Consider the following 27809-nt stretch of genomic DNA (forward strand, 5'->3'; position numbering starts at 1 on the left):
GAAACCCTCATTCGGAGTAACTTTTCATCTCATTGTTTGGGAACTCCGCGGATTTTTCAAATGTGGCAGACTTTTAACGGACAGCTCATTTCAAAAGCAACACTCAAATGTTCACAACTGCTAAAAGCCTCCCAAGAGCCAGGACGTGGTCCTTTCCACATGCCTTTGTGCCAGTGGACTTGCACTTAGTTTTACTGGAGACCTGTGGTTCCTGTATGATGGGAATGAAAATCTGGTTCCTTCTTTTTTATAATGAGAACAGCCCTGTGGAATGCATGCATTGTAGGCTCCCAATTGTGAACATGTGTGCAGCTATTTGCCTGTTGATTAATAAAACATCTCTCTGTAGGTATCTAGCTAGATTTTCATGCAGTTTATCACTTTTATATGGAAACAGGTAATTTCACATGCATATGTAATTTGTCATCTAGAGACATGTATACTTCATGATAATATATTGGCTAAAATTCTGTTGAACCTTTGTGGCCTGACATAGCTTATATTTACTCTTGTGCATTGACAGGTATTAAAATGTAACTAAATTTTCCATAGTATTCTCCCAGCAGAATGTATCTGCAAAAAAAGGGCAGGGCTGTCCAGCATGAGTTGTCTGACCCTCTTTCCCCCTTAAATAACTGTATGCTATTGCCAGTGTGCATTTGTCTAGCTACAGCTTTCATGTCTGTTATCTTTTGCTAAACTGAAAAATGCTTGTGTGTTCCCTATGAAGATATTTATATAAACTTTTGATAAACTAAATAAACTGAGCTCTTCGAGTTCTTTTGATGTCTTCCTGTCTCTCGATCACCCCGTCAGTGCTGGTGGCCACTCTGGTCAGTCACGATGATGACCCAGCCCTCACTGCTGGCCTCTGGTGTGGATGGATGAGCCCTGGCAATTCCTGCTGGGCAGGTCCCAAACCTCCCCAGCCCCAGCTGTCCCACGGCTGTAGTGGCAGCACTGACTGTGTTGGTGTCACCCTGATGTGCCCCGGGGCAGGTGGATCTGCAGGGTGGTGGCTCTGGTAGGCAGCAAACAGTTGCTGACACAAACATCTAAAGCTTCCCAAGCATGGATTTAAAAACATTCTGAACATGCCTGCTAACCTGTCTTTCCTTAGTTTTTTTTCCTTGCTGTCTCCTTACCAAAATTAAATTTAAAAAAATCTGGAGGGTTTTTTACAGCCAAGTAGGAACCCAAATTTTAAGCTTATTTGTGCTTCCAGAGGATTTGAGAGGTGTGGAATGTCTGCTCAAGCCTTTGGCTTGTTGTGCATTGGCAAACTGAGGTAATGGCCTTTTTAGTGTAATTTTCCCTGTTTGTCTGAAATGTCTTACTCAGAGTAATTCCAGTGAATTATTTTCACATGTCCTTGCAGTAAAGATGAACACCTCTGTTAGGACTTCTGTATATTTACTTTCATGCAGGTATACATGAGGAAAACCAGTTGGCTGAAATGTCTTTAAAATAACACAGAAGTGCCTTCTTGTGCATCATGTAAGATGTCTCTGGAAAAAATCCAAGTTGTGCACTCTCACTTCTGAATGAGTCTGCCAAGCATGCTGAAAAATTTCAGATTTCAAAGGCAGAATGTCAAACTGCATCAAAAATGAGTCATTTGACTTGTTTTCATAATGTTAAAACAATTTGGCAGGCACGCTTTTGGGCTGTTGGCTGTTACACTGCTGTGGTAAATTAATTCCCTGTACCAAACCACCACACTTACCTGGGCTCTCAGTGGAAGTGCTTGCTGTGGATGACTGAATAGGGCTCTTTGCTATCACTCAGGGAGAGGGGAAATTTTTCCTAAAATTCCACTTTTGCAAAATTCAGCCTGCTTAGTGTGTAGCTGTTGAACTTGGTGGAGCTGTTCCTGTGTAAAACTGAACAAGTTTGTCTTTTAACAGAGCAAGCAGATATATTTTGAATATTCATCTAACTGCAGTTCAGAAGTCCTCAGTGAGTTGTTCTGACTTGAGCTGTAGAGTGAGCTGAGGGACGTGGTTCCTGTGGGATAGCAGCACAGCATGTCTGAACAGGCTCCTTCAGGATAATCCTCTGAGCAACTGAAGGAGCAAACAAGGCATAAGAGAAGTGCTTGGACCCTTTACTGCCCAGAGAATTGACTGACACCACTGCTGAACAGAGGGAGATCCACCATCCCTGGTCTGAGTGGTGTGGGGGGCACCACAGGAGCCTCTTTCCTTTACTGCATCTCCCTGTCCAGAGACGGGGGCATTTCTGAGAACAGTTATGTCATGCCAGTCATGTAGAAATACTTGGAGGGCAGCTCGAGAGGCTACTCTTCTGTTTCAGGGCAGTTTCAGTTGTGTCTGTCACGCAGAGATGCGTCTGCTCCTCCTTACACAGCTGCAGAGCAGGAAGGTCTCTGCTTGCCCCAGGCTGTCAGCTCCAGCTCACCTTTCCAGTATATTTGAAGCTGGCCCTGCCCACCACAGCCCTGAAGAATGTTCTCTGTAGCAGTACCTTAAATCACTGTTTTCTGCTTTGCTTCTTCCCATTTCTCATTCCTGTCAATCCAAAGCCCCGCGGTTCAGTCCCTTTTCATCTCTCACTGGTCACTTTGTAGGACCAGTGCTGTTCCATAGCTTGGCTCGCTCAGGAGGAAGTTTAATCTCCTATAACCTGGTAAACCTGTAGGTTTATGCTTTACTGATAGATTTACCAATTGGGTGTCACTTTTATTAAAACTGAACTAGTTCCTTAACAGTTCTGCTCCTTTAAAAATCCCTGTGCATTTCTTAATTAGCACTCAGATTTGCTCATGAAGGAGCTGGATGACATGTCTTGAACTTCTTTGGTGGGACAATGGCACAGCCATAGACCCACTGTACACAGATTTGGGAGGCAGAACTTGGATACAGCATTTCTTTGGCAGAAGTGTCACTTTTCTGGCCATGTGAGTGGGTGGCCCTGGGCTGTCGGAGCGGGTGGTCCTTGGCTGGCTGGTCCGCAGTTTGCATTCATTGGTCAGTGAGTTGATAGAAATGAAAACCCACCGACAGCAATGAATGTTGATCGCAGCCATTATATGCTGAAGATGCCACGCCACGGTGATGGTGCTGACACTCTAGAGCAGCCCAAGACAAAATTCCCTGGCACGTGCTTTGGGTCTTTTGTTATTTTATGGATTCTGTAGTCCCTGTTCAGGCAGAACAAGTGCCTGCACCCTTGTGAAGGCACCCGCTGCCAGAGCCTGCAGTCCTGCTCACCCAACTGTGCTGGAAAAGGTTCCACACAGGTCCCACTGAGGTGCCCGAGCCCTTGGCTTTCTGTGCCTTTGAAAGGAAAGCTGTTTCCTTGCTTGCCTGGCTGCAGGGCGACAGCCTGAGCCGTGGGAGCAGCTGGACCTGGCCGGGGGAGAGCCACCCGGCCTTCCCGGTGAGCAGCTGCTGAAATCCAGTGCAGGTTCCTGGGAGCAAATGAACGGACATTCCAAAGCTTTTTCCAGCAAAGCTCAAGTTGCCAGCCCAAATGGAAAGGTTTTCTCCTGATCTGGCCTGTATTCTGCTATTCTGAACGTATACCATACTCAGATTTGTTTCCAAGTGTCCCATATGGCGTGGGACATATTCCTGCTTTTGTGCTGCCCGTACAAAACATTCCATTGATCTCTTATACTCTGTTCTGCAGAAATTCTACGCTAGTATAAAGCTTTAATTCTTTTTTTTTTTAAGAGAAAACAACCATTTCTTACACACCAATTCACTTTTAGAGAAAGTAGAACTGGAAAAACTCAACCTCTGTAGCTCTTAATATAATCTGTAAATCATGACCTGCTAATGGCAACCACATGTGAAATCTCTGAAGGTTCAGGCTTTCCATTTAACAGAGGGTTTGTGATAAACCTCAAGGTACAGTCAACGGTCGATGGTTTTTTCTAGTTCTCAAACTCACCGACAGCGTTGAATGTTCACTGAAGCTATCCAAAGATGGCTGTATACATGCACTGTACAGATTTTCCATGCATATGTTTTCCATAGACTGGCAGTGGAAACACTGCTGAGGACTGCACATTCTTTATTGTAAAGCCTTAAACTGCAAAGTATTTTAATTACAGAATGGAACCTTGAGGACTAATGAATTGCAGAAGTGTAACACTTTGGTTATGGATGCTGAGTTGACTTAGTATTTCTTAAACCAGCTTTGAATATATCGGAGTTGCAGTTGTGGATATGCATGTTCTCAATAGCAGCACTAAGGATATTTATAATGATTCAGATTTCTTTATGAAGTTCACTTGAAAAAAAAAAAATGGGGGTGGGGGCTCACCCATAGTGCTAAACCAACAGAAGTGAGAGAAGGGGATCTACTTAGTGGAGTACATAATGTCTGTATTTCCACAGCTCCTGTCCCTGCTTTTCTTTCCCCTAAAAAGAGGAAAAGGGGGTTTAATATCTTTAAATCTCTATATCGCATTTAATTATATTTACCTTTTCCACCTGGCTTGCTTAGTTCCGGAGAGATTACTTATTTGCCATTTGATTGTTAAAAAGTAAATCTGCTGCTGTATCTGAGATAACTTTCCTGTGAGTGCAGTGGAGCTTACAGAGTCAGTGGGGATAATTTACTGCTTAAATGCTAGAAACCTGCTTTAAATTTGGAGTATTTTCTCTTGTTGTAGGGATCTAACAGTTTCTCTCTGAATATCCTGAGCTGATACATGTAATTTACACAGTAAGTGTATTGTCTAATAAAGTACTTAAAGCAATCTTGCTCCAGAAATACAGTTTGTAGCCTGCACTTAAACTGATTGATTTTAATGGTATCATTAAACATCAGCTGATACTGAAAATCAAAAGAATTTTCCAAAAATTAGTCTCACCTTTTTCTTGCCATCATTTGGAGTAGGAGCTGGTGGAAAGAACAAAGACAATTTGAATTAATCACAAGCAGTGCTCAGTCTGGAGTGTTAAGCCTCAAGAGTGTCCCAGTGTAAAGGGTGACTACATGTGGTAGGTATAACATAAATCAAGGAAACTCAGTTCAAGTCAAGCATGAAATTTTGGTTTTAACAAACCAAAACAGTGTGTTTATATTTAAATAACATTGTGAGAGAGGCTTTTTACTCAATTCACTACTTCTTCCTCCTTTATCCCTCCAATGACATTCAAGGTAGAAACTTTCATCTTCTTGTTTCATGATTTCAGAGCCTGAATTTCTTCTGCAAGTTAAACTGTACATGTTATTTCTATATCCTGGTTGCAAACTCCTTCTCCTTTGCAAAATTCAAAGCCCTCCATCAGACTCCAAAATGAAAAAAAAGTTCTCTGGAAACTGTAAGTGGGCAATATGTACAAGGCACACTCCAAAAGTTCTGGTCTGCACTGAAACTTCAACATACCTTCCTTTCTCTCAGACTTCTCTCACCTAGGAAGCACTGAAACTAGAGCTGACACTGCCACCTCTATTGTTATTCCTTAATTATTATTTTTTGTTGTGAAAAAGCATTAAGTGAACCCTCCCCAGATGCTGACAGGGGTCCCTGAAAGCCCAGCTCTGTTTTCTGCATGGAATACCTTGTAAATGGGGATCCCTGTAAGGCCACCAGTCAGGAGGCAATGATTGCTGAACATTACCTTTTCTATGAATGAAAGTATTGAACATTCAGAGCACACGGGGTTTTCTTTCAAATTACAGTGGAGAGAATGAGTTTCTCTACGAAGAAAATGGTTTCCTCAAAATTTGCATACAATGGTTAATGTGTTTGTAAGAGGTAACTGTTCAGGATTGAGTTCATTTGGTGGATGTTTCTTGTGCTCTTTGTATTTATGGTCCCTGAACAATTCTTACACCCTAATCCAATCATTCTACTAGCTCCTCACAATAAGACTTTTATTTAGCAGGGCAGGAATCCCAACAGCAGTGCCCTAAAGTATAACTAAATAAATTTTAAAATATGCGTCTGGTAGTAAACCAGCTTCCCTTTTCCTCCCACCCCCTGTGCTGTAGCTGTGAGTCTCATGAGGGAGGTGTGTGACCCCAGTGAAGGAAACTGGGGCCAGGATTGTCCTCAGCACATGACAGTGTCTTACTGCCTGCCTGGAGCATCCACAGAAATGCCATGTGCAAGCACATTTGCTTTGTCCCGGAACAAGCTTTAATTTGTACTATAAAAATGTGTTTTCTTTGTCAAGGTAAATAACTTTAGCAGGGTAAGCATGCAAATACACCTTGGGGAGACAAAAGCATGGAATTGCTGCTGGTAATTTTAGTTATTGCTGTTTCATTGAAATTCGGGTGTTTAACTGGCAAAGCCATGGCCAAACACTTCAGATTCAGCAGTCTTCTCCAGTGAGCATTGGAGATTGTTTTTAACTGTCAAAAAATTCCTTGTGACTACCACTGGACAAGTCCAGGGGCTCCATAAAACTGGGGGACAGAGTTACCAGTCTGTTGCATTTGCCCTTTTAGTGCTGTGATGGTGATCCTAGAGAAAACAGATGCTGAGCTCTTCTAGGACCTGGGAGAAATGCTGTTAGTACCAGTTTCCAGCAATTTAAGGAGGACTTAGCAAGTTTTTGATCACATTCTAAGTTGACAAGCTCACTTGTGGATGCAACATACCCGAGACTTTTGTAAGGTGTTTGACTTAATACTGAATGACAATTTAAACTGGTATGATACAAATTTGCTTTGGCAAATGTTAAAAGGATTAACAAATGACAAACGGGGAGGTCTAAATGCAATTCCAAGTGGGAACTTGATCCAGTTGGCGCAGCCTTAGAATGACTTGGCTGCATCCTAAAGCATCGTGGTTTCTGGCCTGGGAGAAATGTAGTATCCCATATTAGCAGGTTTAGGGTTTTTAGACAGAAGAGTGACACAGATTTGGATCTCTAGATAAATCAAGTGCAAGTGAATACTTTGGTACAGCTGAATGCAAAGTTCCATGCTTGGGAACAGGGAATACAGACCATGTGTGAGGAAAAAGGGCTCGGCCCATGAAGCAGTACTTGCCACAGAGATAATTAACTGCATGTGTGTGCACAATCTCACTCCTACTACTGTGCAAACAATGGAATATTGAACAGCAGCACAGGCTGGTGCATCTGCATTTAGTTCTCCTGAAACTGCTGAAAGGATGCTTTAGCAGTTCTGGCACAGGCTGCCCTGAAGACATCACTGAGCTGAGCTAGTTTCTCAAAGTTTGAGTGGAGAGCAATTAAATAATCAGAAAGACTGTCACCAGTAAAATAAGAGTCTCTGAGGTAAACCAGTGAAAGTTCAGGAGTTCTGTCCTGTCTCTTAACATCTTTACCTGCACAACTAAGCCAGTTAGAGCGCAGCAACCCTGCCCTGGGTTTGGGAATGGGTCTCGCTTCAGTGGGAAACAGAACCTGGGCAGTGGGTGTTAGCAGGGAAAAATGGTTTGACTCTTCAGAAACTCAAGGTACCAACTTGTGTTTCAAGAGCATTATGAAAGAGTGGAAAGCTTTTTTGACCTATTGGGATGTGATTTTGCAAGAAAATTATATTAGACACTCATGCTTAAATAATGCTAGGCTAAGACTCAGCAAGTGATTTCAACTGAAAAGTAAGTAAAATTATTTTTGTTTTGGTTTTTGGGTTTTTTTTTTTTTGCCAAATATTTTAAAATAGGGTGTTTATGAATGAGCTACTGTGAATGTTCTTGCAATCTGACATCCCAGATTGAGTAATGAGATGCCGTGTAATTTTTTAGGTGCTTCACCAAATTCTTTCTGCGCTATTAAGATGCTTTTATGCAAAACTTGTTTTATATTTCTAGAACAAATACACAAGCTCTCAGAATCAAACTCTCCATCTCCTGTGACCTCCTAAAGGAAACAGCTGTCAAATTTGCTTGGTGGGGGGGGGCTGGAAGACACAACCATGGGCAGGGTCTTCCTTGCTGACCTACTTAGCCAGGAGTGATGGCCTGGATTACAGCCCAGCTCGCTGTCCTGTCTCCAGAGTTGTTCTGTGCAAGGTGAAGGGATCAGCACATGAAGCCTCAAGCCCTGCCTGCCCCCACACCACATTTCCCCAAGGACTGAGCATAGTCTCACCCAGGCAGGCTGGGGAGGGGATCAGGAGCTTCTTCAGCACTGTAACAGCTTCCCAGCACCCCAAGGGTGGTGTAAGGGATGTTGTTCTGAGCAGACAAGCAGGGATGGGTTTGGAGGGAGCTCCATTTATGAACTGTTTGTACCTGGACTGGAACAAATGACCTCAGCCCAGCATGTCTCAGTAACGGTGTCGTCATCGCATTTCACAGAACTTCAGAAATTGTCTTTGTTGGGAAAAAACTGCTTTGGATATTTGGGACCACTACTGAATTGCAGCTGTTGGCTGCAATCAATAAAGCAGTTCTGACTCTTAAAATAAAATCAAACCAGTGGCTAATGGATGTTTGGAGAAGGATACAAGGAAGAGAAGCTTGCATATTTCCTGCTAATCATCTCCTGTCTTCCAGACATTTTTCAACACACACAGACTTCTGGAGACAGACTTCTGTGCATTCAGTCACCAGGAATGCATTTTTCTTTTCATGAATTTTGTACAGCTTCCCTGTGAACTTTTATCCCCTGTCTTTTAAGATAACATTTGTTGCCATGAAGACGATTGGCTGTGTTAGATCCATCACTTTTAATGGAGAGGAATCTCAGGTGTCCTCCTGATGGATTCCTGCAGTTGCACTATGCCCGGGCACATCTAACGCTGGGTAAGCGGCTTTGTGAGATATAAATAACGTTGTCTTTTCTGCTGTATTAAACATGCTCACAGGTCTTCATCGCTGAGGACTGTGCTGCTCCAGACCCAGGATGTGTTACATTTATTGTGGTGGTGAATTCAGGATAAGTGCTTCTTCAGAAGGTCCCCCTGTGCTGACTGCTCTTCTTGGCTGGCAGCTTTGTGTCTGTGAAGATCAAAAGATTTCCCATTAGCTGTGAATTCATGCATAGTTCCTGTGCCTGTTTCAGGAAGGAGAGAGATGATCCTAACTGCAGATGATTTGGTTACCGAGATTGTTTTCCGCCTTCTAGCTTTTTAGAAATTGCTGATAGAGTCATCAGTCTGACAGTTTTCACATAAATTAGTTCCTGTGTTACAGAGAATTGCCTTGTTGTGCTGAGGTTGGAAGGAGCTGGACTTGCTGGTCTGTGCCAGGGCAGGGAGGACACGAAGCATCACTGGTTCTCCTGCTGGTCCCAAGAGTCCAGCTGAGGTTCCCTTGTCATTGTTTCTGGATGTATAATGTAGCTGGATGTCAGAGAATCCCAAGTTTGGAGTTAAGGTCTCCTTGGCTTTGGTGGGGCAGTGCACTGGGTGGGCTCACCCAGCACAGTGCCTGCCCCTGGATGTGTTTCACAGGAATCACTTTAGCTTTCCCATGGGAGATACTGAAGACGTGCCTAGAACCTGCACTTGTAACGGGCAAACGTGGGGAAAATAGAGTTGCAAAGTAATTGGGAGAGAAATTTGAGGTCTGTTTTGTTGAGATGGCTTCCTGCGACTTGGGACATGACCCCCATGGAATTGCTGCCATGTATCTCTGTTCACACACTGATCATTCCCAACACTACAAGAATACACATTTTTTAAAAAATATGCTAATTTGGGACTTTTTTATTTGATTCTCTGTTTGGCATAGTAGCAATTCCATATGGATAAAGCTTAGGTTATCTGCTTGGGAAGCAATATGGATGGAGAGGGACCAAATGGAGGATTTGCTTTTCATAATCATAATGTCTCCTCCTGATTCGTTGATAACTGTCCCTTTGAAGATAATTAGTTCCTGGTTTTCATCTTTATAATCCAGCAATTCTCATCTGATAGACTTCAAGATTTGAAGTTCTTCTCAAAAGAAATACCCGTAAAATCTCACTTTTTGGCTCAGTTTTGACAGTGTGGCACCTCTGGGTCAGTTTTATGCTGCCACCTCATATTTCACAATACCCTCACTGCAATAAATATTTTAGTTCCAGTAACTGTATATAACTGAAGCAAAGAAAATGACATTACGATGACATTGTAATGAGCAGGAAAATTAATCCTCACGTGGCTTTCTGCCCATCCTCCTCCCAAAGGTTATGAGATTTCTTATCCCTTGCCAAGATCTGGCTTAGCTGGAAGCGTGCTATTCTTTCCATGAGGAGAGTATTCCTTGTGAGCTGAGCCACACAGAACAGGTGCCTTGATTTCACTGAACCTCTGCAAGATCCTGGCTCCCATCTTCTGGCCGTGGTCACTCCCAGTCAGCTCCAGCAGGCACCACAAGGCCTGGATGGATGTGCTCCAGGCTGACAGGGAAATATCACATCCTAAGCATGGTCCCATCCACGCCATGGGTAGGTTTCCTTGCTCTTTTTTCCCATTCTCACACCAAATTCATTCAGCCTTGTTTACACGTGGTCTGAACGTGCACTGATCACGCAGTGTTGGCTTCAGAGCTTCAGCTGGGTTTCTGTGAGACTTTCCTCCCACCGTGTGTGCCTCAGCCAGAGCAGCACATCTTGAATTGTTCCTTCAGGTGTTAAAATTTAAAATAGAAGTGTCTTCAAACACTTGTAGAACAACTAACTGTGATTTGGGGGTAAAAAAAGAGGCGGTCTTCTATCTGGTTACCAGGCAAATATTCTGTTGGAAGCAAGACTTCCTCCCCCGCCTCTTATATATTTAATTTCTTTGCTTTTGCGTGCTTTTAAATATTGGATGGATGTGGATATGACCCCCAGGTGAGCAGGACGCAACGATTTTTCTCTGAATTATACATTTAGCCTATTTAAATGCAGCCATCATGTGAAACAAAAAGGAGAAAATGTACTTATGTTCATTTAGAAGAATGATCTTTGGATAACATCACCAAATATTGCAGGGTTTTATCTTGCCTATAAAATAAATTGGTCCCCACGTGCTGTGAGATGCACATAAAAGTTTGAATATGAAAGTAGTATAAAATTCAGATGAGTTGGTGGAACTGGCTTTAGAATTTTGAAAAAAATAGGAACAGATTTCCTAAGATCGATGTATGAAGGAGGGAGGACGTACTGCAGGTTTTCATTTGTGAATCTCAACCTATTGGCGTATTTTCTTTTTTGGTGTCCCCTCTCCTGACATTTGATCACATAACTGACCTTTTGTCCTGGGGTGTGATGAGGGCACAAGTTTTCCAGATGTGCTGTGTACCCCAGCATGATAAAGCCACAGAGACCAATGACAATGGTAATGCTCAAATTCGGTTGGTGGTGTTTGGATTGCAAGTTCTGCAATGGCTTCGATATTTTTATAGGTTTTTTTTACACTGAACTCACTGGTGTTTAGAAAATAGTTTCTAATATTTTAAGATACACCTTTTTGTCTTCCCTCTCGCCAGTACTTACACCCCCAACAGCAGGGTTTGCATGGTCTCTGTTCTAGTAATTGCTTTCTACCGGAACAATTAAGAGCTGTGAGAGGAGAGGAAATTTGGCTAAAATGTTCCAAATGGAAATCTGCTTTTATGTGGTTTCAGAATGACAACCCGGCAAGGATAGGTGGATGTACTGTAAAGTGTCAGGATTCAGACAGCACCATCCTTATCCACCATGAACAGGCGGGGTTGGGAGGGATGTCTGGATCTGGGCAATCAACACCAACTCTCCTCCCAGGGCACCACAAAGCTCACACAGGTACAAACAAAACAGCCTCACTCAGATATTTCAGTACTTCCTTCTTTTCTAAAGTAGACTGCAGAAATAGTGCATCTACACATCGGTTACTGAAGGCAAAAAATGAATTAAATAGGGCAAACAAAGCTGCAGCTAAGCTATTATGTATTTCAGATTGCTTAGTATTTGGCATGTGGACCAAATGCTTTAGATTATAAGGCATAAGCCTTTCAGAACCTTAAGTTATTTTAAAATTAAATGGATGACAGGCACCGGTCTGCTGCATGGATTTAATTTTCTTTGTGTCTTAGCAGAAGTAGTAAGCAATGTCTCTAAGTATCTAATAAAGCTATTTTCTCCTATTACAGAAAGGTTTGCTATGAGAAACAGAACTGAGAAAGGACCACATTTTCAATAAAACAAATTGAACAGATTCTCAGAAATCTAGGTCACAGTAACAGATGACCTATACACGGTCCTAGTTTTTGATGCAACTGTCTAATCTGCTCTGAGAGTACTGGCCAGACATCATTCCTAATTGACCTTGATATTCAGTGAACAGAAAGAAAGCTAAAGCCACATGATATTTAAATCTCTAGCAGAAAATAATATATGGCAAACTTGAGTACATTCTGTTTTGTAACTAGGATCTTTTTAATGTGAACCTTGTCTTCAAACGTGTTGATCATCTTAATAGTCTGAATTGGGGCTCTGTCTGAAGAGATAAATCTGAGTGGGTAGAGCCATTCATCACACCCAGTAGCAGGGGAGGGTTTTCTGTCCGTGGCACAAGCAGCCCGTGTACCGTGGCTGCCCTGGTGGGCTCCCCCAGCCTCTCCCGTGGAGGAGCAGCGTTCTCAGAGAGGTGAGAGCTCTCTCCTGGCCTGCACTGGGGGGCTCAGCTCCAGCATGAGCCCCCAGGGTACCCAGCCCTGGTTATGTAAATGGAGCTGCTGCCACTCCAGGGCACTGGCGTGCGTGCAGCTGGAAATGTAAGTAAATATGGGAGACTGGGAATTGCAGTGCCTGGTGAAACCCTGACCACTGCTGCTCATAGACCAGATGAATCCTTTTTGTTCATGACATCAGACCCAAGATGTAGCGCTATTTACAGAGGCACTGTGGACTTGTACATGGGAACAGAGGGATGTGTGCTCTAATGCTCAAGTAATGTGTGCTCAAAGCCTGGAAAAAGTGAAGTAGGAAAGCCTTGAATACTCATATGACAAGGTATTTCCAAGAGAACTATAAACTGACTTGGTCACCGAATTGAGAATCAGTAAATGTATCAATAGAATTTTGGGGACTGATGCCTTGCTGGACTCACTGTGTTCCAATGTGCTTGCACTGGACAAGCAATGCCTGTGCCACGGCTGGGCTCACCCTGCCTGAGCTGGAGCCACCCCAGAGCACACAGCCCCCGTGTTAAGAGCAGCTCTGAGCTGCAGGCAGTGCCTGTGAGGGGACACATTAATGCTCCACGTGTTGCCCATGCCCACCTAGCCCTTACAGTTGGGCATCTCATCCCACACAGCCCGGCCTTCCCGAGGGAAACGTGGCTTAACTGCAGGGCTGAGCAATGCGGTGCTGCAAACCCAAATTGTGCAGGATCCCAAAGCCATTATATGGTGGAAAGGGACCTGCTACTGGGCAGCAGAATTCCCATTCCCAGGCTTCCTGCAATATTCATTCCCACACAATTAACTGCTAATGCAGTAGGGTTCCTGGGTCTGAGATGCAGCACTCGGCACTCTGAAATGTTCAGTTTTACCCAGGTCTTTGCTGGCAGTGGGGTTCATTTCTTTGTGTTGTGGTATAAGGCAGCTGCAGATGGTTTGAGCTACTCTCAGGCAGAACAGGGAGGGCAGGAATGACTGAAGTCTGTTTGAAAAGGTGATGTCATCAGTCTCTGTGTCCGTGGTGCTTCTTAGGGAAACACATGCTTCCATGTTATCCTTATATCAAAACACCCAATTGTTATCTTTTGAGTTTTTAACATTTGAAACTGTTGAGCACCATTAATCAACACTGTGGGTTTGAAACGATTACAGCATCTGCTGGCTATTATTAAGATAAAATGAAATTCTTAGGATTCCACATTTTTTTGTTAAATTGCCAAGTGTATTGTGAGATCTCAGCATACCTGATGCATTTTTATTGGCAACCAACCCTGTAATGGCAATACCATCTATTAATGGTTGGATTATACACGCGCTGGTCTTCTGCATCTGCTGCAGCTTCCCAGGCTGTTAGTGGTTGTCACAGTGGTTCAGACTTTATAAGCTTTCCCTTGAAATAGTTGTAACTGGAGTTGTGAAAACTGACTTTGGAATTATCTGTTATTTCTATGTGAAGTTTAAATAAACCCTGACCACATGAGAAAAGGCATCAGCATCCTTTTCTTATGTGCCTGATGGGATTATTCCCATGTCCAGGCTGATTCTGCGGATGTTGTTGGGGGTGGGTTATGCCCAGACGTCCCTCTTACGGCTGTTTTGATTAAGCAGAAGTGCTTTTTGCCTACCTATAATGGTCTGGTTTCCATTCAAAACTATGTGCTTAACAGCTACTCAAAAATCTTGTGACCCAATTGCAAGGACAGAATTTAACTTTTCAGCACATTTTTTTTCAGACAGCACTTTCAAGGGGTAGGTTTTAACATTAGCATCTGGATGAATATTAAATATTAGCAGTCTTACAGGTAACAGGAAAGGTTGGTGCATTTTAAGAATACCATAGAATTTCATCTAAAAGCATGTTGTAGATAAAGCCATCAATATACTTAAGCTTTATTAAATTTTTTTTTTTTGTTCAAAGGCCTATTTTAGGTAGGTCCTTCTGGCGTTGTCAGTACCAGCAAGAAAAAAAAAAATCAAAATAGGTGATAAGAATTGGGTTAGATTACAATCAAGCTAAGTTTTACTGAGAAGTAATACACCCAAGCCATTGTACTCCATGAGGAAGAGAATTCAAGGAAATTATATAATTACTCAAACAAAACTGACTCCTGTGAAAAGTATTTACATTCATATTTATATTTTTAATGTTCTGAAACAGCAGCTGAAAATTCTATGAGCTGGCCCCTCACATGTGCGGATGTTTGTTAGTCGTGCAAGAAGCACCGTTTTTAGAAGTGTATTCTTTTAGTCATCCAGCCTTTTTTCACCCTTCACTGCTCAAAGGATCAGTGGAAGCAAGTCCATCATCTGCCTCATGGGCTGGTGCAGAGCATTAGCGCTGCTCTTCCCAGGTGTCTCCCTGGAAGATGGACCTTCCTTGCTTTAAAACTCTTCCCCTTTTCCTCAGCTCATAAAGATTGCGTTGATAAAAACATGCTTAATAGCAGCAAACAGCCCAACTTTTGTTTCTGTATTTTATGATGCTTTGTATGGCTGCAGCTCATAACAAACACACACACTTCCTAACTGCAATATACAACTCTGACTTTCATTGTTTTTCCTGGGTGAAGAAGAGCCAAGTCATCCCACTTGTGCTGCACTTGCAGCGAGGCTCACACCTAGAGACACCCTCACACTGTGCGCCTGGCAGAATTTTAACAGTCTAAAAGCCTGTTGGACTGGCTATTTCATCTGGTGCTAAGGTGGTAGGGGAGGCAAGATTTATGGAAAAACACAAAAAGAGAGGAGGACCAGCCCCAAGGCTCCCGCTCTTTGGGCGAGGAGTGCCCCGAGCCCCCGCGCGCGGCCACGGCGCCGTGCACAGCGAGGGGCTGGCTTCTCAGCTAATAAAACCCACTGGTTGGTTTTCTAATCTTGATAATTTCTGCTCATTGGCTCCAATCAGCAGATTAAAGCACAGTCTCTGAGCAGTTCTCATTTTAACTCCAGACTGGGGGGAAAGTAGGGGAAATGGGAGGTACCAGACACTGAGCGGTTTGTTTTTTCTTATTTATTTTCGTGTTTGCCAAGTTGACACAACTGAACAATGTTCTTCTCCACAGCTGGTACTGGAGCTGCATGGAGTAAATTTACTGCACCTTTTAGGATGAAATAAGCTGCCCAGCTATATACCCTTACAAACACCACTAAACCAAGTCCATTAGAACACCACCCCATCTCAGGCTGGACATCAGCTGCCTCGGTAACAAATCTCAGCTTTTATAAACACTTTGAGGGTTTTTTTTTCCTCCTCAAATTCTAATTCTCCCCCCCCACTCCCCCCAAATTAAAATCTCCAAACAGATCATACTTCTGCCTTCCAGACTCAGGGCAGCTGAAAAGTAACCATATGGACTTCATGATTTTATGTACTGCGACAATAAAGCTTTTATGACATTCTAGGTGGTTAAAAATGGCAGTCAGGAGCTCTTAAACATGGCACAGGCATGTTGCTGTTCTGAACCGACAGACCTGCCAACAGTGCATCAAAAGCTGTAATTTCCTGTGCAGTGAAGCCCCTATCTCTGCTGCCTCCAGCTTTGTGTCCCAGGGCTTGTGCCTGTGTGCTAACAAATCTCTATTGTCCAGCGGGGCGAATAGTGGCTGGGACCAAAGAATTGCTGTCTGGTTTCTATTCAAATCCAGGTAGTCAGAGATATGAATGGAGTTTCTGGAACAGCCATGTGAATAACCTCTGCTCTGCGTGGAGCTGCAGGCGCTGCGCTGGCGGCTCTGCGCCGCGGCTGTGGGGAGCACGCTGCTTGCAAATACACTTTTAATGCTCCTCGTGGCTTTTAATACTTATTAACTTTTAAAATATGCTATCTTGCATTCCTGGACAAAACAAAGAAGGTAAATCGTCCCCTTCTCAACTTGCTAAACTTGTGGAAGAATTCAACTTAGAGCTTTCATAATGGGTTGTTTTTGTTGAGGAAGTGAGAGGAAAAGTTTATGAAAATTATTTTCTTAGAAAATACCAGATTTTCAAGTGTATGCTGAACATCTTTTATCACGCACACAGCCCAAGCACCACTGCAGAGGATTTTGGGGGAAAATAAGTTACATTTCTTTTAGATATTGTATACACAGCCCATTGCAATCGTCACAGCAAATCACTGCAGATGGTTTGGGGGAGCAAATACATGAAATTTCTTTTAGATATTGTATTGAGTCTATTGCAAGTGGTACAGCTAATCACTGTCGACAGTCTGGGAGCAAATACGTTAAATTTCTTTTAGAGCAAGTTATGATAAAAATTCCGTGTGTGACGGAGCGAGAATTGGGGGAATACTGCACATCGGGGCTCATTTTATTGCAGCTTTTTTTGCATTTTTAGTGATTTTGTTAATTAGCATGAGGCTTAATGGAACGAAGCCCTGCACGGCCACAGAACCAGAGGGGCTGTCTCAGCCCTCTCCGAGCACAACTGTCGCTAATCCGTCGCCGGTCGCGATATGAGCGGTGGCCCCCGCAGGTGCCACGGGAGCCAGACAAAAGGGGGGCACCGGGGGCATCCTCTCTCTCTCTCCCTCCTCGCCGTCCCCGCCCGGGTCTCGGCGGTGCCGGGCGCTGCCGCCGCGGGGCGGGGACGGCGTGTCTGGGGCTGCCCCCCTCCTTTGTGTCCCCGTCTGGCTCAGTTCCTCCCCGCCAGCCCTGGGGCGACACGCGTGTCTGGTTACCGACCCGGGGCCGCGAGCAACTTCCAGCGCTGCGGAATCGCTCGACTTTCTCCTTCTTCTTCGGGGGAGGAGGGAATAAAGCGGGGAGGGAGGGAGGGAGGGGGCTGGGGGCCGCTGCCTGTTCCCCCTCCCCCGGTACCGGCGGGGAGCGGCCGCTCCAGCTGCGTTACATTAACGGATATATATATACATATATATACACATACATACATGGGAAAAAAAAAAAAAAGCGCTTCTGTTGGAGAACAAAGGAGCACGTGCAGAAATGAGACTGGAAAAATAAAATATAAATAATAAAAAAAAACCAACACAACTGGCGGCAGGTCGGGGCGCAGCGCGACCCCCGCCCCCCCGGCGGCTCCCCCCGGCCCGCCGGGACTCGGATTAACGCCTTACCTGGCGGGGCGCTCCGGGGTTCGGCTCCGCGCTGGGCTGGCTCTCCCCAAAGTTATCGGTTGGTGGGGGCGGCCCGGCAGCTCCCGGCGCTGAGCGGCGGCCCCGCACGGCGCGGGCGGGGCGGGAGCGGCGGCCGGACCCGCCGAGCCCTCACAGCGGCCGCCGCCGCCCGCGCCCCCGCCCCGATATATAGCGCCCGCTGACGGGCGGCCGCGCGCCCGGTCACGTGCGCGCCGCCGCCGCCGCTCATTGGCTGCGGCGCCGCGGGGCCGGCCGGCGATTGGACCGCGCCCGCGCTCCGGAGGGTCCGTCTCGCCCCGCCCCGCCCCGCCCCGCCGGCGGGCGCAGGGCCGGGGTTGTGTGGGGGCCGCGGTTGTTTGGGGGCCGCGGTTGTTTGTTTGGGGGCGGCCCGCACCTGCCCCGCGGCCCCCGAGCTGCCCCCGGCCGCCCCGCGGGTCCCGGCCCCGCCCCGCCCCGCCCGGCCGCCAGCTCTGCCGCGGGGCTGTCACCCGAGCCCGGCGGGCGGCGGCCGGGCCTGCTCTGCCGGCCCCGGGTTATCCCCGGCCATTCTGGGCCACTGGGAAACTGGGTCACGGGCAGAGCCGGGCAATACCGCCAGGCCGCTTCGTCTTGGCGCTTAAAGGCGCCTAAAAGGTGTCGGAGAGCGGCTCCAGCGCCTGCGGGCTCCTGGAAAACCTCGGGATTGTCGCCTCTGGAGCGGCAGGACAGCCCCCTCCAAACCCCGTCGGCAGCGTTGTCCTGAATCACACGTAGCATCGAAGAGATTTTCCACTTGTGTTTGTTTGCTTTCCGTTCTTTAGCGCACTGAGAGCAAGCGTTGCCGTTTGTATGGCAGGACAGAATAAAACACTTTAAAGCACGTTCTCAATGAGACCACCTGATGATGAATGAACTGCATTACCTTGCTAGTTTCAGTGGTTTGAGGCTGACAAAACTCAAAGCTGCTCCCACAGCTCGTCTGCATCCTTTCCCTGTGCTAGAACAGTGAAACAAGACACTGGGATGTCTCTGGGATTGTACTGAGACACACTAACTTAGTTTCTGTCAAGTGTTTGCCGGGGGAACCCAGGGCTGAGCAGTGAGCAGAAGTCAATGTCTGCATTTTCTCTTCTCGTTCTATTCCATATTTCTTAGTCTTTTTTTCTCCCACTTTTTTTCAGTTACTGACCTTTTATTCTTCTCAGAACATTTTGAGAGGGGGAGACCAAAGCTCTGGAAACCTCCTTGGAGGAGGGTTTGGACTGGGTGACTTCTGAGGTCCCTTCTGACCTACAATCCTGTACCATAGGACAGGTTCTCATTCTCTAACACTGCACGGCCATTCTCTCTGTTTTGCTGCTGTTAAAATGCTTCCAGTAAGAACTGCAGTAAGCACTGCTGGTTCTGGCTTCCTGTGCTTTGGTGATCTGGCAGCCCCAGCACTCTGGGACAGGGCACATGCACCAGGGCAGCTGCAGGTGACAGATAAAGGGAAGGAGCTGCAGTGGCAATGCAGTTCCTGCCCTTTGCTGGTCATGTTTGTTGAGTTTTTCATGAGCTGTGCCATGATGTCATTAGCAGAGACACGGAGGAGTGGGAGGGGTGGGTCAGAGGGCCCTTGTGGGCATTCTTGACACGGATTTGTGTAGAATTCCCCCTCAAGGACTGGATGAATGCATAAATGGAAAATGAAAACGAAATGAGGAAGCAAATGACAGTTACATGGAACTCATCCAAAAGGAAGCAATTTGGAAAGAAAAAGGGAAAAAAAAAAAAAAAGCTTGACATAGTGCTTTGATGGTGACCCAGGCTCGTATCACTGTCACGCAGCTGCTATTGATGTGGATGAAGAGGTTCCCACCTCCCTGTCATGAGTGTGAAGGAGATAAGTCGTATCTGCTGTCCATTCTGTCCACAATCACCATCATAGTAAGTTCTCCAGTTCCCAGACAGCTTCCTATCTGCCTCCTCTTTTGAGGATTGTCTTTCATTGCTTGAGTAATTTAGTTATACTCTTGAAACATAGTTGATGCAGTTGTTAAGATACATGCTCTGGTGCTTGCTGGTGTAAGAGTGGGGTTCTGACTCAAAAGCATATGGTATCTTTGATCCTATTTATGAAAAATAAAAATAAATCCACAAGATTGTTTTTGAGGGTAGTATGGGCTTTACGAGGCATCTTAATAGCTATGGAACCCATTTTAAGATTTGCAGTAATACTACAGAAGTCCTCAAACATGAAATGTTAGAGTCTGGAAAAGGGAACAGGGTTTTGGCACAGCGTGTAAGCACAACCACACACCAATCTCCAGGTGCCTCCTTCTGTCCCCACATCAGAGGTGATCTTCAAATGTTTGAGTCACTTGAATATTTTGAGGCTCGTCCTAATTATTTTGCTCTCATTCTCAAAACACTCAGTCCTGCTCTGTAGGATGAACACTGCGATTACTAAATTAGAACCGTGTTTCGTTGAATCTCTGGAAAACATCATTTCCCATTGGGAAGTGAGCTGCTGGAGCAGCCATGGAGAACAAGTTCCCCAGGCAAGGGCACTGCGGCCGAGGCCATTGTGCCGTGGCTGTTCCTCCAAGCCAGAGCTGGGCCCTGCAGGACCCTGTCAGTGGTGATGGGGCTGGGGGCAGGAGGTGGGGGTTGACCCAGTTTTCAGCCTTTCAGCCATTTTACAGTACTGTCATCAACTTTGTGTTACATTTTGCTGCTTAGAATTTACCTAAGTCAAAATGAAAAAGTGATGGAGATCCGTTGAGGCATCTAAAGGAGAGGCAATGCTGGTACCCCCTTGTGTTTCCAGTCATCTTCGAGTCTTTCTGGCAGTTCCCATCCTGGAGAAAGGCTGTGACAAGACAGGGGCAGGAGGAAGGAAGACTTCCCATGAGTTTGGTCAAATCCAATGTGCTGATCCAGACAGGCAAGACCTGGGGCAAATGGATCTCATTTCTCTTCATACCTCAAAGACCAGGAAGCGAGGAGGTGGAGGCTTAAAGGTTACGTGCCTTTTTTTCCTCCTGGGTCATCTTTATTGAGAAATAAAGAGAAATCCAGAGTTTTAATCTGAATCCCCCCTCTTCCACCACCCTAATGTGCAGCACTGTGCTGGTCACACCAGCTAAGTTATCTTCTTATCCCTCCCCACTGCAGTTCTCTTCCTTTCCTTGGGAGACTGAGATGTGCCTATTGTCAAGTTCATTCAGGCAAGGCTGTAAAGAAATTATTTAAGAAAATAGTTTGGAAAAAGTTAATTTGGGTCAAGGAGAGATTAAGTGAGGAAATTGTTTCTTTACGTCCTTCTGCTAAGAAGTAAGCAAGGGAGGCGATTGAAAATAAACCTTGTTGAGCCCATTTTTGGAGTTATTTTGTATGTGCCCTGTCCTTTTGGTAGCTGTCATTGCTTAAATCCATCTAACTTGATGAGGAAGGAAAGAGATTCAGCTTGAGAGAAAATTCAAAGTGAAAAGATTTGGCCAGTGACATGATGAAAGGGATAAGTGTAGGTAGAATGGGATTAAACAGAAGTATTCTTGGTATTGAACACATGGCTCAGAGGCCTTTACTCTTGGCAGCCTTATTTGAAGCCAAATTTTTATCCCTTTTGCATGAAAAAGAAAGGATAAAATTAACTTTAAAAAATCAATGTGAAACTGAGCAAGATAGAAATTGTTTGATAGAACTGATAGGCACTTAGAAAGCCTCACTGCAAAACATGAGGAGCAGCATTAGGGGGCAGCTGTGGCAGGAGGGACGCCTGGGTTTAGAGGGGCTGGTCCCAGTGGCTGCAGCTCTGCTCAGGAGAGACCTGGCTGCACATTCCCCTGACGAACAGCACCGGGTCGTTGCATTCCTGCTCCTCTGTGCGTGTAGTTTCCTCTCAGCTTGAAAGAGTAGCCTGTAAAAGTGGAATTCCCTGGGCCTTCCAAAGTATTCCATTTACTACCCTGAGCATGTGTTGTGTGTGCACCACAGGACAGTGGTTGGAGCTACAGTCACGCTCTGTTGTGCAAAGCCAGTTGTCCTCACCAGGCTGAGAGTGAGGGAGCAGCTCGAATCCTCTCAGCTGGGGAGTAAACACAAGGGGAAAATTAAGGCACAAGACCAAAACTGAGTTAGAAGTCAGTAGAAGAGCCAGAAACAGAGTCTCCTAACTCTGTGCATTATTTGTTTTTTAGGGTATGCTGCCAGTATGAATAACAAAAGAATTGGCTCAGTTTCCAGACTTGGGCTATGAAATATGCATGCCTGTGTTCCTGCAATCAGGGGAGCACTGTCCTCCAAAGAGGAGCGCTGCAGGTTAGCACTCTGACAGGGTCCCCGTGGCTGGCTGCTGCTCGGTGCCTGTCACCTTCTGTAGTCATCAAGTGGATAAAGAATTTTTGTCATGCTGCTTCATGAATGAAGCCTGTGCTCCTAAAGAGCATAAGAATTAGCTCTGAAGTGTGCATTAGCACAAAGCCAAGGATGTTGAAAATCATAAAAACTAAAATACACATGCACTTCATTTTTCCCTTTCCCTTATCCTTACTCTGAGTGGGGACGGAGTCTGGGTTTAGTTTGTCATGGTTTTTTTTTTTTCACCCTGGCTACTGCTAAAATGCTTGGGACTCTGGAGAGCTACCAGCCCTTTGCTTTTAGCATCATTCAAAAATCTTCCATTTAGAGACCATTCTGATATCTTGGTGGTTTTTTTTCTTCGTCGTCTTTTTTTAACTACTAAGGAAATTTGCATGAAAATAGAATCATTGTTTCTGAAGAGTTCCATCTGCTCCTGCTGCTTATTCTGGAGCTGAAGTCATAATCCTCCGTTTGTGAAATTTCCCATTGAAGAGGTTTTTGGCTTGTTATAGTTTCAGCACAAAATTTCAGAACAGAGGAGATATAGATGCTTCACCTAGGAAAAAAATTAAAAAGAAAAAGCCTGGAGATGACATCAGAACTACTAGTATATCTGCAGTCAATACACTGTAATTCCGTAGGGACTGAGGGAGTAGGAAGTGGGGCAGTACCTGAGGTGTGTGAGGCTTGGGGAGCCAAAATGCATTTCCTCACAGCGTCAGAACTTTGGCTGGGGCTAAGGAAGGAATTGTAATCTTCTGGGTGGCTCAATAAATAGGATTCCTTTTGGTGGAAGTGAAAGGGGAGGAATGGTTCAGGGCAACAGGGATGGTCAGACCAGCCAGAAACGAGCAAAGTCCCTTTAAAAGAGCTTTGGCCAGAATGGAACTGCCAGGCTTCTCCCAAGGAGGACCCATGGGATGGATATTCATGTAGCCACTGTATCTGCTTCCGAGGAATATTCTTTGAACGACGACAGGATTTTTGTTGTTCTAATCCCTTCTTTTTCTGTGTTTACTTACATTTATGTGCAATGCCGTGTTCGTGTGTGCCTGTTTAAAGGCTGGGCACATCCAGTGGAAAGCGGTGGGAAACGAAGAGTCCCTTGGGCTGGGGAGGTGACACTTGTCCTGCCCGGACCTCTCTGTCGCTATGCAGAAAATGCTGCGGGAAACTGGGTCAGGGCTCGGCCGGGCCGGGCTGGGCAGGGATGGCTCCCTCCGCCTGCTCCCGCAGATATTCCAGGAGAATCGCTGACCTCCTTTTGCATCCTCATTTTAGGGGATTGTTCCCCGCACCACGCGCGGTGTCGGTGAAGAGCGTTGCATATGTATGAACTGAGCTGTGCTTAAAGTAGGTAATACATAGTTCTGCTCGGGAAAAGCGATTAATCTGCAGCGATTTGGCGTTTTCTCTGTTAATTAGATGGTGGTGTGCACGTGTGGCCCTGCGTGCAGCGCCTGTGCTCGGGAACTGCCCCGTTAACCCTTCCTGGTGCTGGAGCTTCCAGAGGAGCTTTCCTCCATCACTGCGGGCTGAATCCAGCATCCCTCCTGCCCATCTGCACTCCCGCCTTATCTCCTTCCCCGTGTGATGCCTGTCACGGTGCATTCCTCCTTCTCCCTGTGCACACAGCTCTGCGACTCCAGCAGCAGTTGGGTCATAGAATCACAGAAAGGACCTTAATGATGATCTGGTCCAGCCCCATTGCTGTGGGCAGGGAGGCCTCTCACCAGCCATGGCTAAGGGGTCGGCAGGCTGAGCCTGGTCCCCCAGCCAGACACTCACTCCCTGGCTTGTTTTCACTTCTCCCTGTGTGTTGGCTGCTGAACTCTCCCCCTTTGTAAAATCTCTTAGTGTACTATATCTTCATAGTAATTGACTCCTGGAGATATCAGTCCACAGCTCTGTCTGCAGCTCAAGCATAACCATTAGCAGCTATTGAACTTTATATACAAATCAGAGGTATAATTTACCTCTTTAGGGACAAAGAATGGCTGATACCAACATACCAGCTTCGAGTGCAGCCGTGCTCTGTGAGCTCCACAGGAAATACACTTAGCTAAACACAGCTGTAATTACGTGCAGCTCCCAACCTCTGTATTCTTGCTGTTCTGTACTACAGTAGTGCTCAAGTACCAGGGATTTAGGAAAGCCTGGCCATCTATACCTCATCCCAATCAGTCTTGCTCCCTTGTTGCCAGCTGCTTTATCTACTCTGTCTTCTCTCTTATCTGTCCCTGGCCTTCAGAGCCTTTTAAAGAGACAGTTTTGGTCTGCTGGTCAGGTAAAGCCTGGTCTCTTGTGCGGGTGAGGCACTGCTCAGCCCCTCCATGGGTCCAGGTTTGGCCAGGAGAGCCCCTCCTGCTCTGCCTAAAGCTCAGCTTTTCATCCAGGAGCTCCCATGGAACCCACAGCTCTTACCATCAAACTTCTCTGTGCTGGTCTCTGCCACAGGGCCTTCCAGAGGCTTCTCTGGAGCTGGAGGAAAGGCACTGGGGAAGGCACCAAGCTCCTGGCTCAAGGCACAGCTCTTGCACTGACAGCCACGGACCCTGACATCCCAAAAATTCATTAGTTGGATGCAGATTGCGATAGTAGATATTGGCAGAGGATAATAAACTGTATTCTGTTGGATATTGAATGCTTTCAGAGAAGAGGCTAGTGCTGGGCTTCAAGGATAAAGAAATACTGGCAAATTTATATCTACATACTGTTCTGGAAAATGTAACATCACTTCTTCAAGGAGAAAAGCCTGTGCTAAAGTTTGTTATCACTTTTCATACCTTCAGTTTTTAGGAAGGGTTCCTTTCACTTATCTGACAACCGCAGGAACAGAGGCATTTTTCAGATCTGTCAGGTCAGTTTGTCTTTGTTTTGTGCTGCAGGTAAGGCTGTGTCACAGTCTGGTCTGGGGCTTTGCTGTCTAGCCTCCAGAGCTGCCCAGAGAAGTGTGTGTGAGCTGCAGTGGCATGTACACATCCTTCTAAACATAGCTGTTTGTGTTACTATGGTATACAACTCCTTTGTTTTTTCTTTTTAAATTAATTTCATGCTTTATTTCTGTGTGCAGAAACAGAGACTCACATGTATGACCCGAGCACAAATTCTGCACAGCTACAGCAAAGTTCCAAATGAGACTAGAAATTACATGTAGCTCTGTGATTTAATTTTCTCTGACATATTGAGTCTATGTTTTAGCCTACAGAACTCCACAGCTGTGCCCTAATTCTCTTTTCCTTGTGATCTCAACATCGCTGCCTTTTAAGGCATTGCTATTCTTGGATCTCAGCAGGACACCATGTTAGACTGTCACCCTGCTCGCTGTATTGCCAGTGCAGAAAGCAGCTTCTCCCTGGACTTGCAGGGAATATGTGCAAGCAAACTTTGGAGCAATTTAGTGGGTGGATGAGACTAGATCAGAGTGCTTTATATCCTACAGGATAGTGTGTATTGAGGTGAGGATGTACGGGTTCCTCTGTGATTGCTGTCTCAGGGCATGAGGAAAATGTTTTATGTTTTGTCACAAATCACAAGCAATAATGTAATTAGTCTTTGGCAAGACTCACACAGGAAAAACTGGATGTCTTTTGATTTAAAAAAGACGGTCACTGCCCTGTGGGTATTTATGTTCTGTCTTGTTAAGTGACATTCATATCTCTAGAACTCATAAGTCCAATTCCTGATTTAACCAAATACTGAGTGTGTATAACCCTGGTGTGGCTCTTATCTAACATCTTACATTTGCTCCTGTAGACATAGTGAAAGTGCAGTTTGCTAAATTTGGTGTAGGAACTCACTCAGTGTGATTTGGGCTGTTCTGGCACACAATGTGGCACCTCACAGTGGGATCTGTGGATCTGAGCATCGAAGGTGTCTCCTGTGAGTAGCAGGGGCTGTTTTTAGGAGTACGTGTGCTGCAAAGTCATCACAACACAGCACAAAGAGCCCCGTAGTTTCTGCTGATAAGATGCCTGGTGGTGAGCACTGGGAGCTTTCTATTTGCCTTGTTTTCAAGATGCATGATAAAAACCCTAATGCAGATTTTAATTTTTAACTTCCAAAAAGACGCGTGGGATTATCTCGGGTGAGCAACACGAACATATCATGCCATTGGAATGTCAAAAATTTAATGCAGAAAATCCAGGCGCTGTTGTTGGGGCGGATCATTTTCATTTCAAATCTGAGTCTTCTTACATGTTTCCTCTCAAACCCGCTCACATTTCTTGCAGCACCTCGCCTTGCAGAGGATCCCTCCAGCCAAACCCGCTCTGCTGTGCCGGAGAGGATTTATGGCCGTGCAGGGCAGCTCTGTCTGTCTGTCTGTCTGTCTGTCTGTCTGTCTGTCTGTCCTGCACACACACACACTCTGTGAGCGAGGCCTCAGCTGCACTCACTCCTCAGCCCCGAGAACAACCGGGAGGATCTGCTTGGTTTGGGTAATCTGGAGTTCCTTGTTCCTCTGGAGCCGCAGTGGGAGCTGTGGCCAGGATGGTTCTCGCAGAGAGCAGCTCAGGACAGGCTTAATGAGGGGAAATCAACCCCCCTAATTCGGGGACAAGTGATGGGGAGAGGTGGATTCCCTCTGGCAGGCAATTTAGAGGCATCTGTTAAGAACTAATCGTGGTCCTAACACGGGTCCCTCCGAGCATGAGGTTCCTGCACAAGGAATTGAGGCGCCGAATTCCGCCAGCAGCTGCTCCAGAGCCGGCTGGGAGGAGATGCTGCTCTGTGCCACCCTACAGAGGAGCTTGGAGCCTCTTCCCTCACCCGGCATGAAATTTGGCAATCTCTAAGTCCTTGTTTCCAGGTCTAGTGTCTGTTGCTTTTGGTCCCCTAAATCCTCACTGTTTCAGTAATTCTGTGGGCATGACCCACTCCTCCTGTTGGATGTCCTGTGGAAAACCATATCTGAAAAACCTTTCCATCGCTGTGCTCCAGCACAGCATCATCTCACACTCCTGCTTTTCCAGTAGACTGGTCTGGTCGTGCAGCCACGGGTCCGTTCTCTGTTTAGATGCTTTAATGAGGCCGAGGTTTGTGGTTAGGGCTGCTGACAGGAAAGAGAAAGGGGAAAATAAAAATGAGCATAGGGAAGTGTTGTGAGAAGAGCTTTCCACAGCATTCATGGGATTTAATGTCCTGAGGACACAGTCAGAGGAATGCAAAGGAATAAAATCTCTATGACAAATCATAGAATTGTTGCTTTGCATTTAATGTATTTTAATTGACTCTGGTTTTGTCCCCCGTCGGTTTTATAGTGCTGTCATCTGGAAGACAAAGTGTAGAGCTGTGCTTTCCCAGCAGAGCTGTGCCTGTGTCTGCACTGGTTGGATCTAGAAGGCCAGACTTGGTGTGATAATTACCCTTTAAATGAACCAGAGCAAATGTAGATTTGAGGAATCTCTTGAAATGTGAGTACAATATTGACTAGATACCAATTAATTGAGCACGAGGCTGGATCATGTGGAAAATAGCATGTAAAGATGTAGTTAGACTGTATAGTGGGAGACATACGTACATCGAGATCAACTTGATATCCAAAAAATTAGTTCCACCATGTGGAAAAGTTCTTGACTCCTAAGCAGACACTTGGCACAGAGCAGATCCTCCACTGCTTCAGCTGGGGAAGTAGCTGGTAATTAGAGGCTCATCCTCTGTGAATCACCACAAAAGAAAATGAGGGCAGTGTTTTTCAGTGGGCTTGATGAAAACAGAGGGATATTGGGATTAGAGACTCATGGTTTCTTCTCTGGGTTTGAAGAAGAGTGTGATTTTTCATGGGTTGCATTGTTGGTGCACCCTGCCTGATCCTCTTCCTGTCTGCTCAGTTTGTCTGGAAGTTGTTTGGGTTC

The 27809-nt window shown here is 45.6% G+C and overlaps 1 protein-coding gene across 2 annotated transcripts in view; it reads left to right on the forward strand.

Annotated features, from left to right (window-relative positions):
• The window catches only part of NR6A1 (nuclear receptor subfamily 6 group A member 1), a gene marked incomplete at its 5' end in the record, with an annotated part of 72411 nt that overhangs the window by 13252 nt on the left and 31350 nt on the right, over positions 1-27809 (forward strand). The gene's annotated exons all lie outside the window — the stretch shown is intronic.

The sequence above is a fragment of the Zosterops lateralis genome, assembly GCF_965231275.1.
Source record: "Zosterops lateralis genome assembly, chromosome: 20".
Taxonomy (NCBI): domain Eukaryota; kingdom Metazoa; phylum Chordata; class Aves; order Passeriformes; family Zosteropidae; genus Zosterops; species Zosterops lateralis.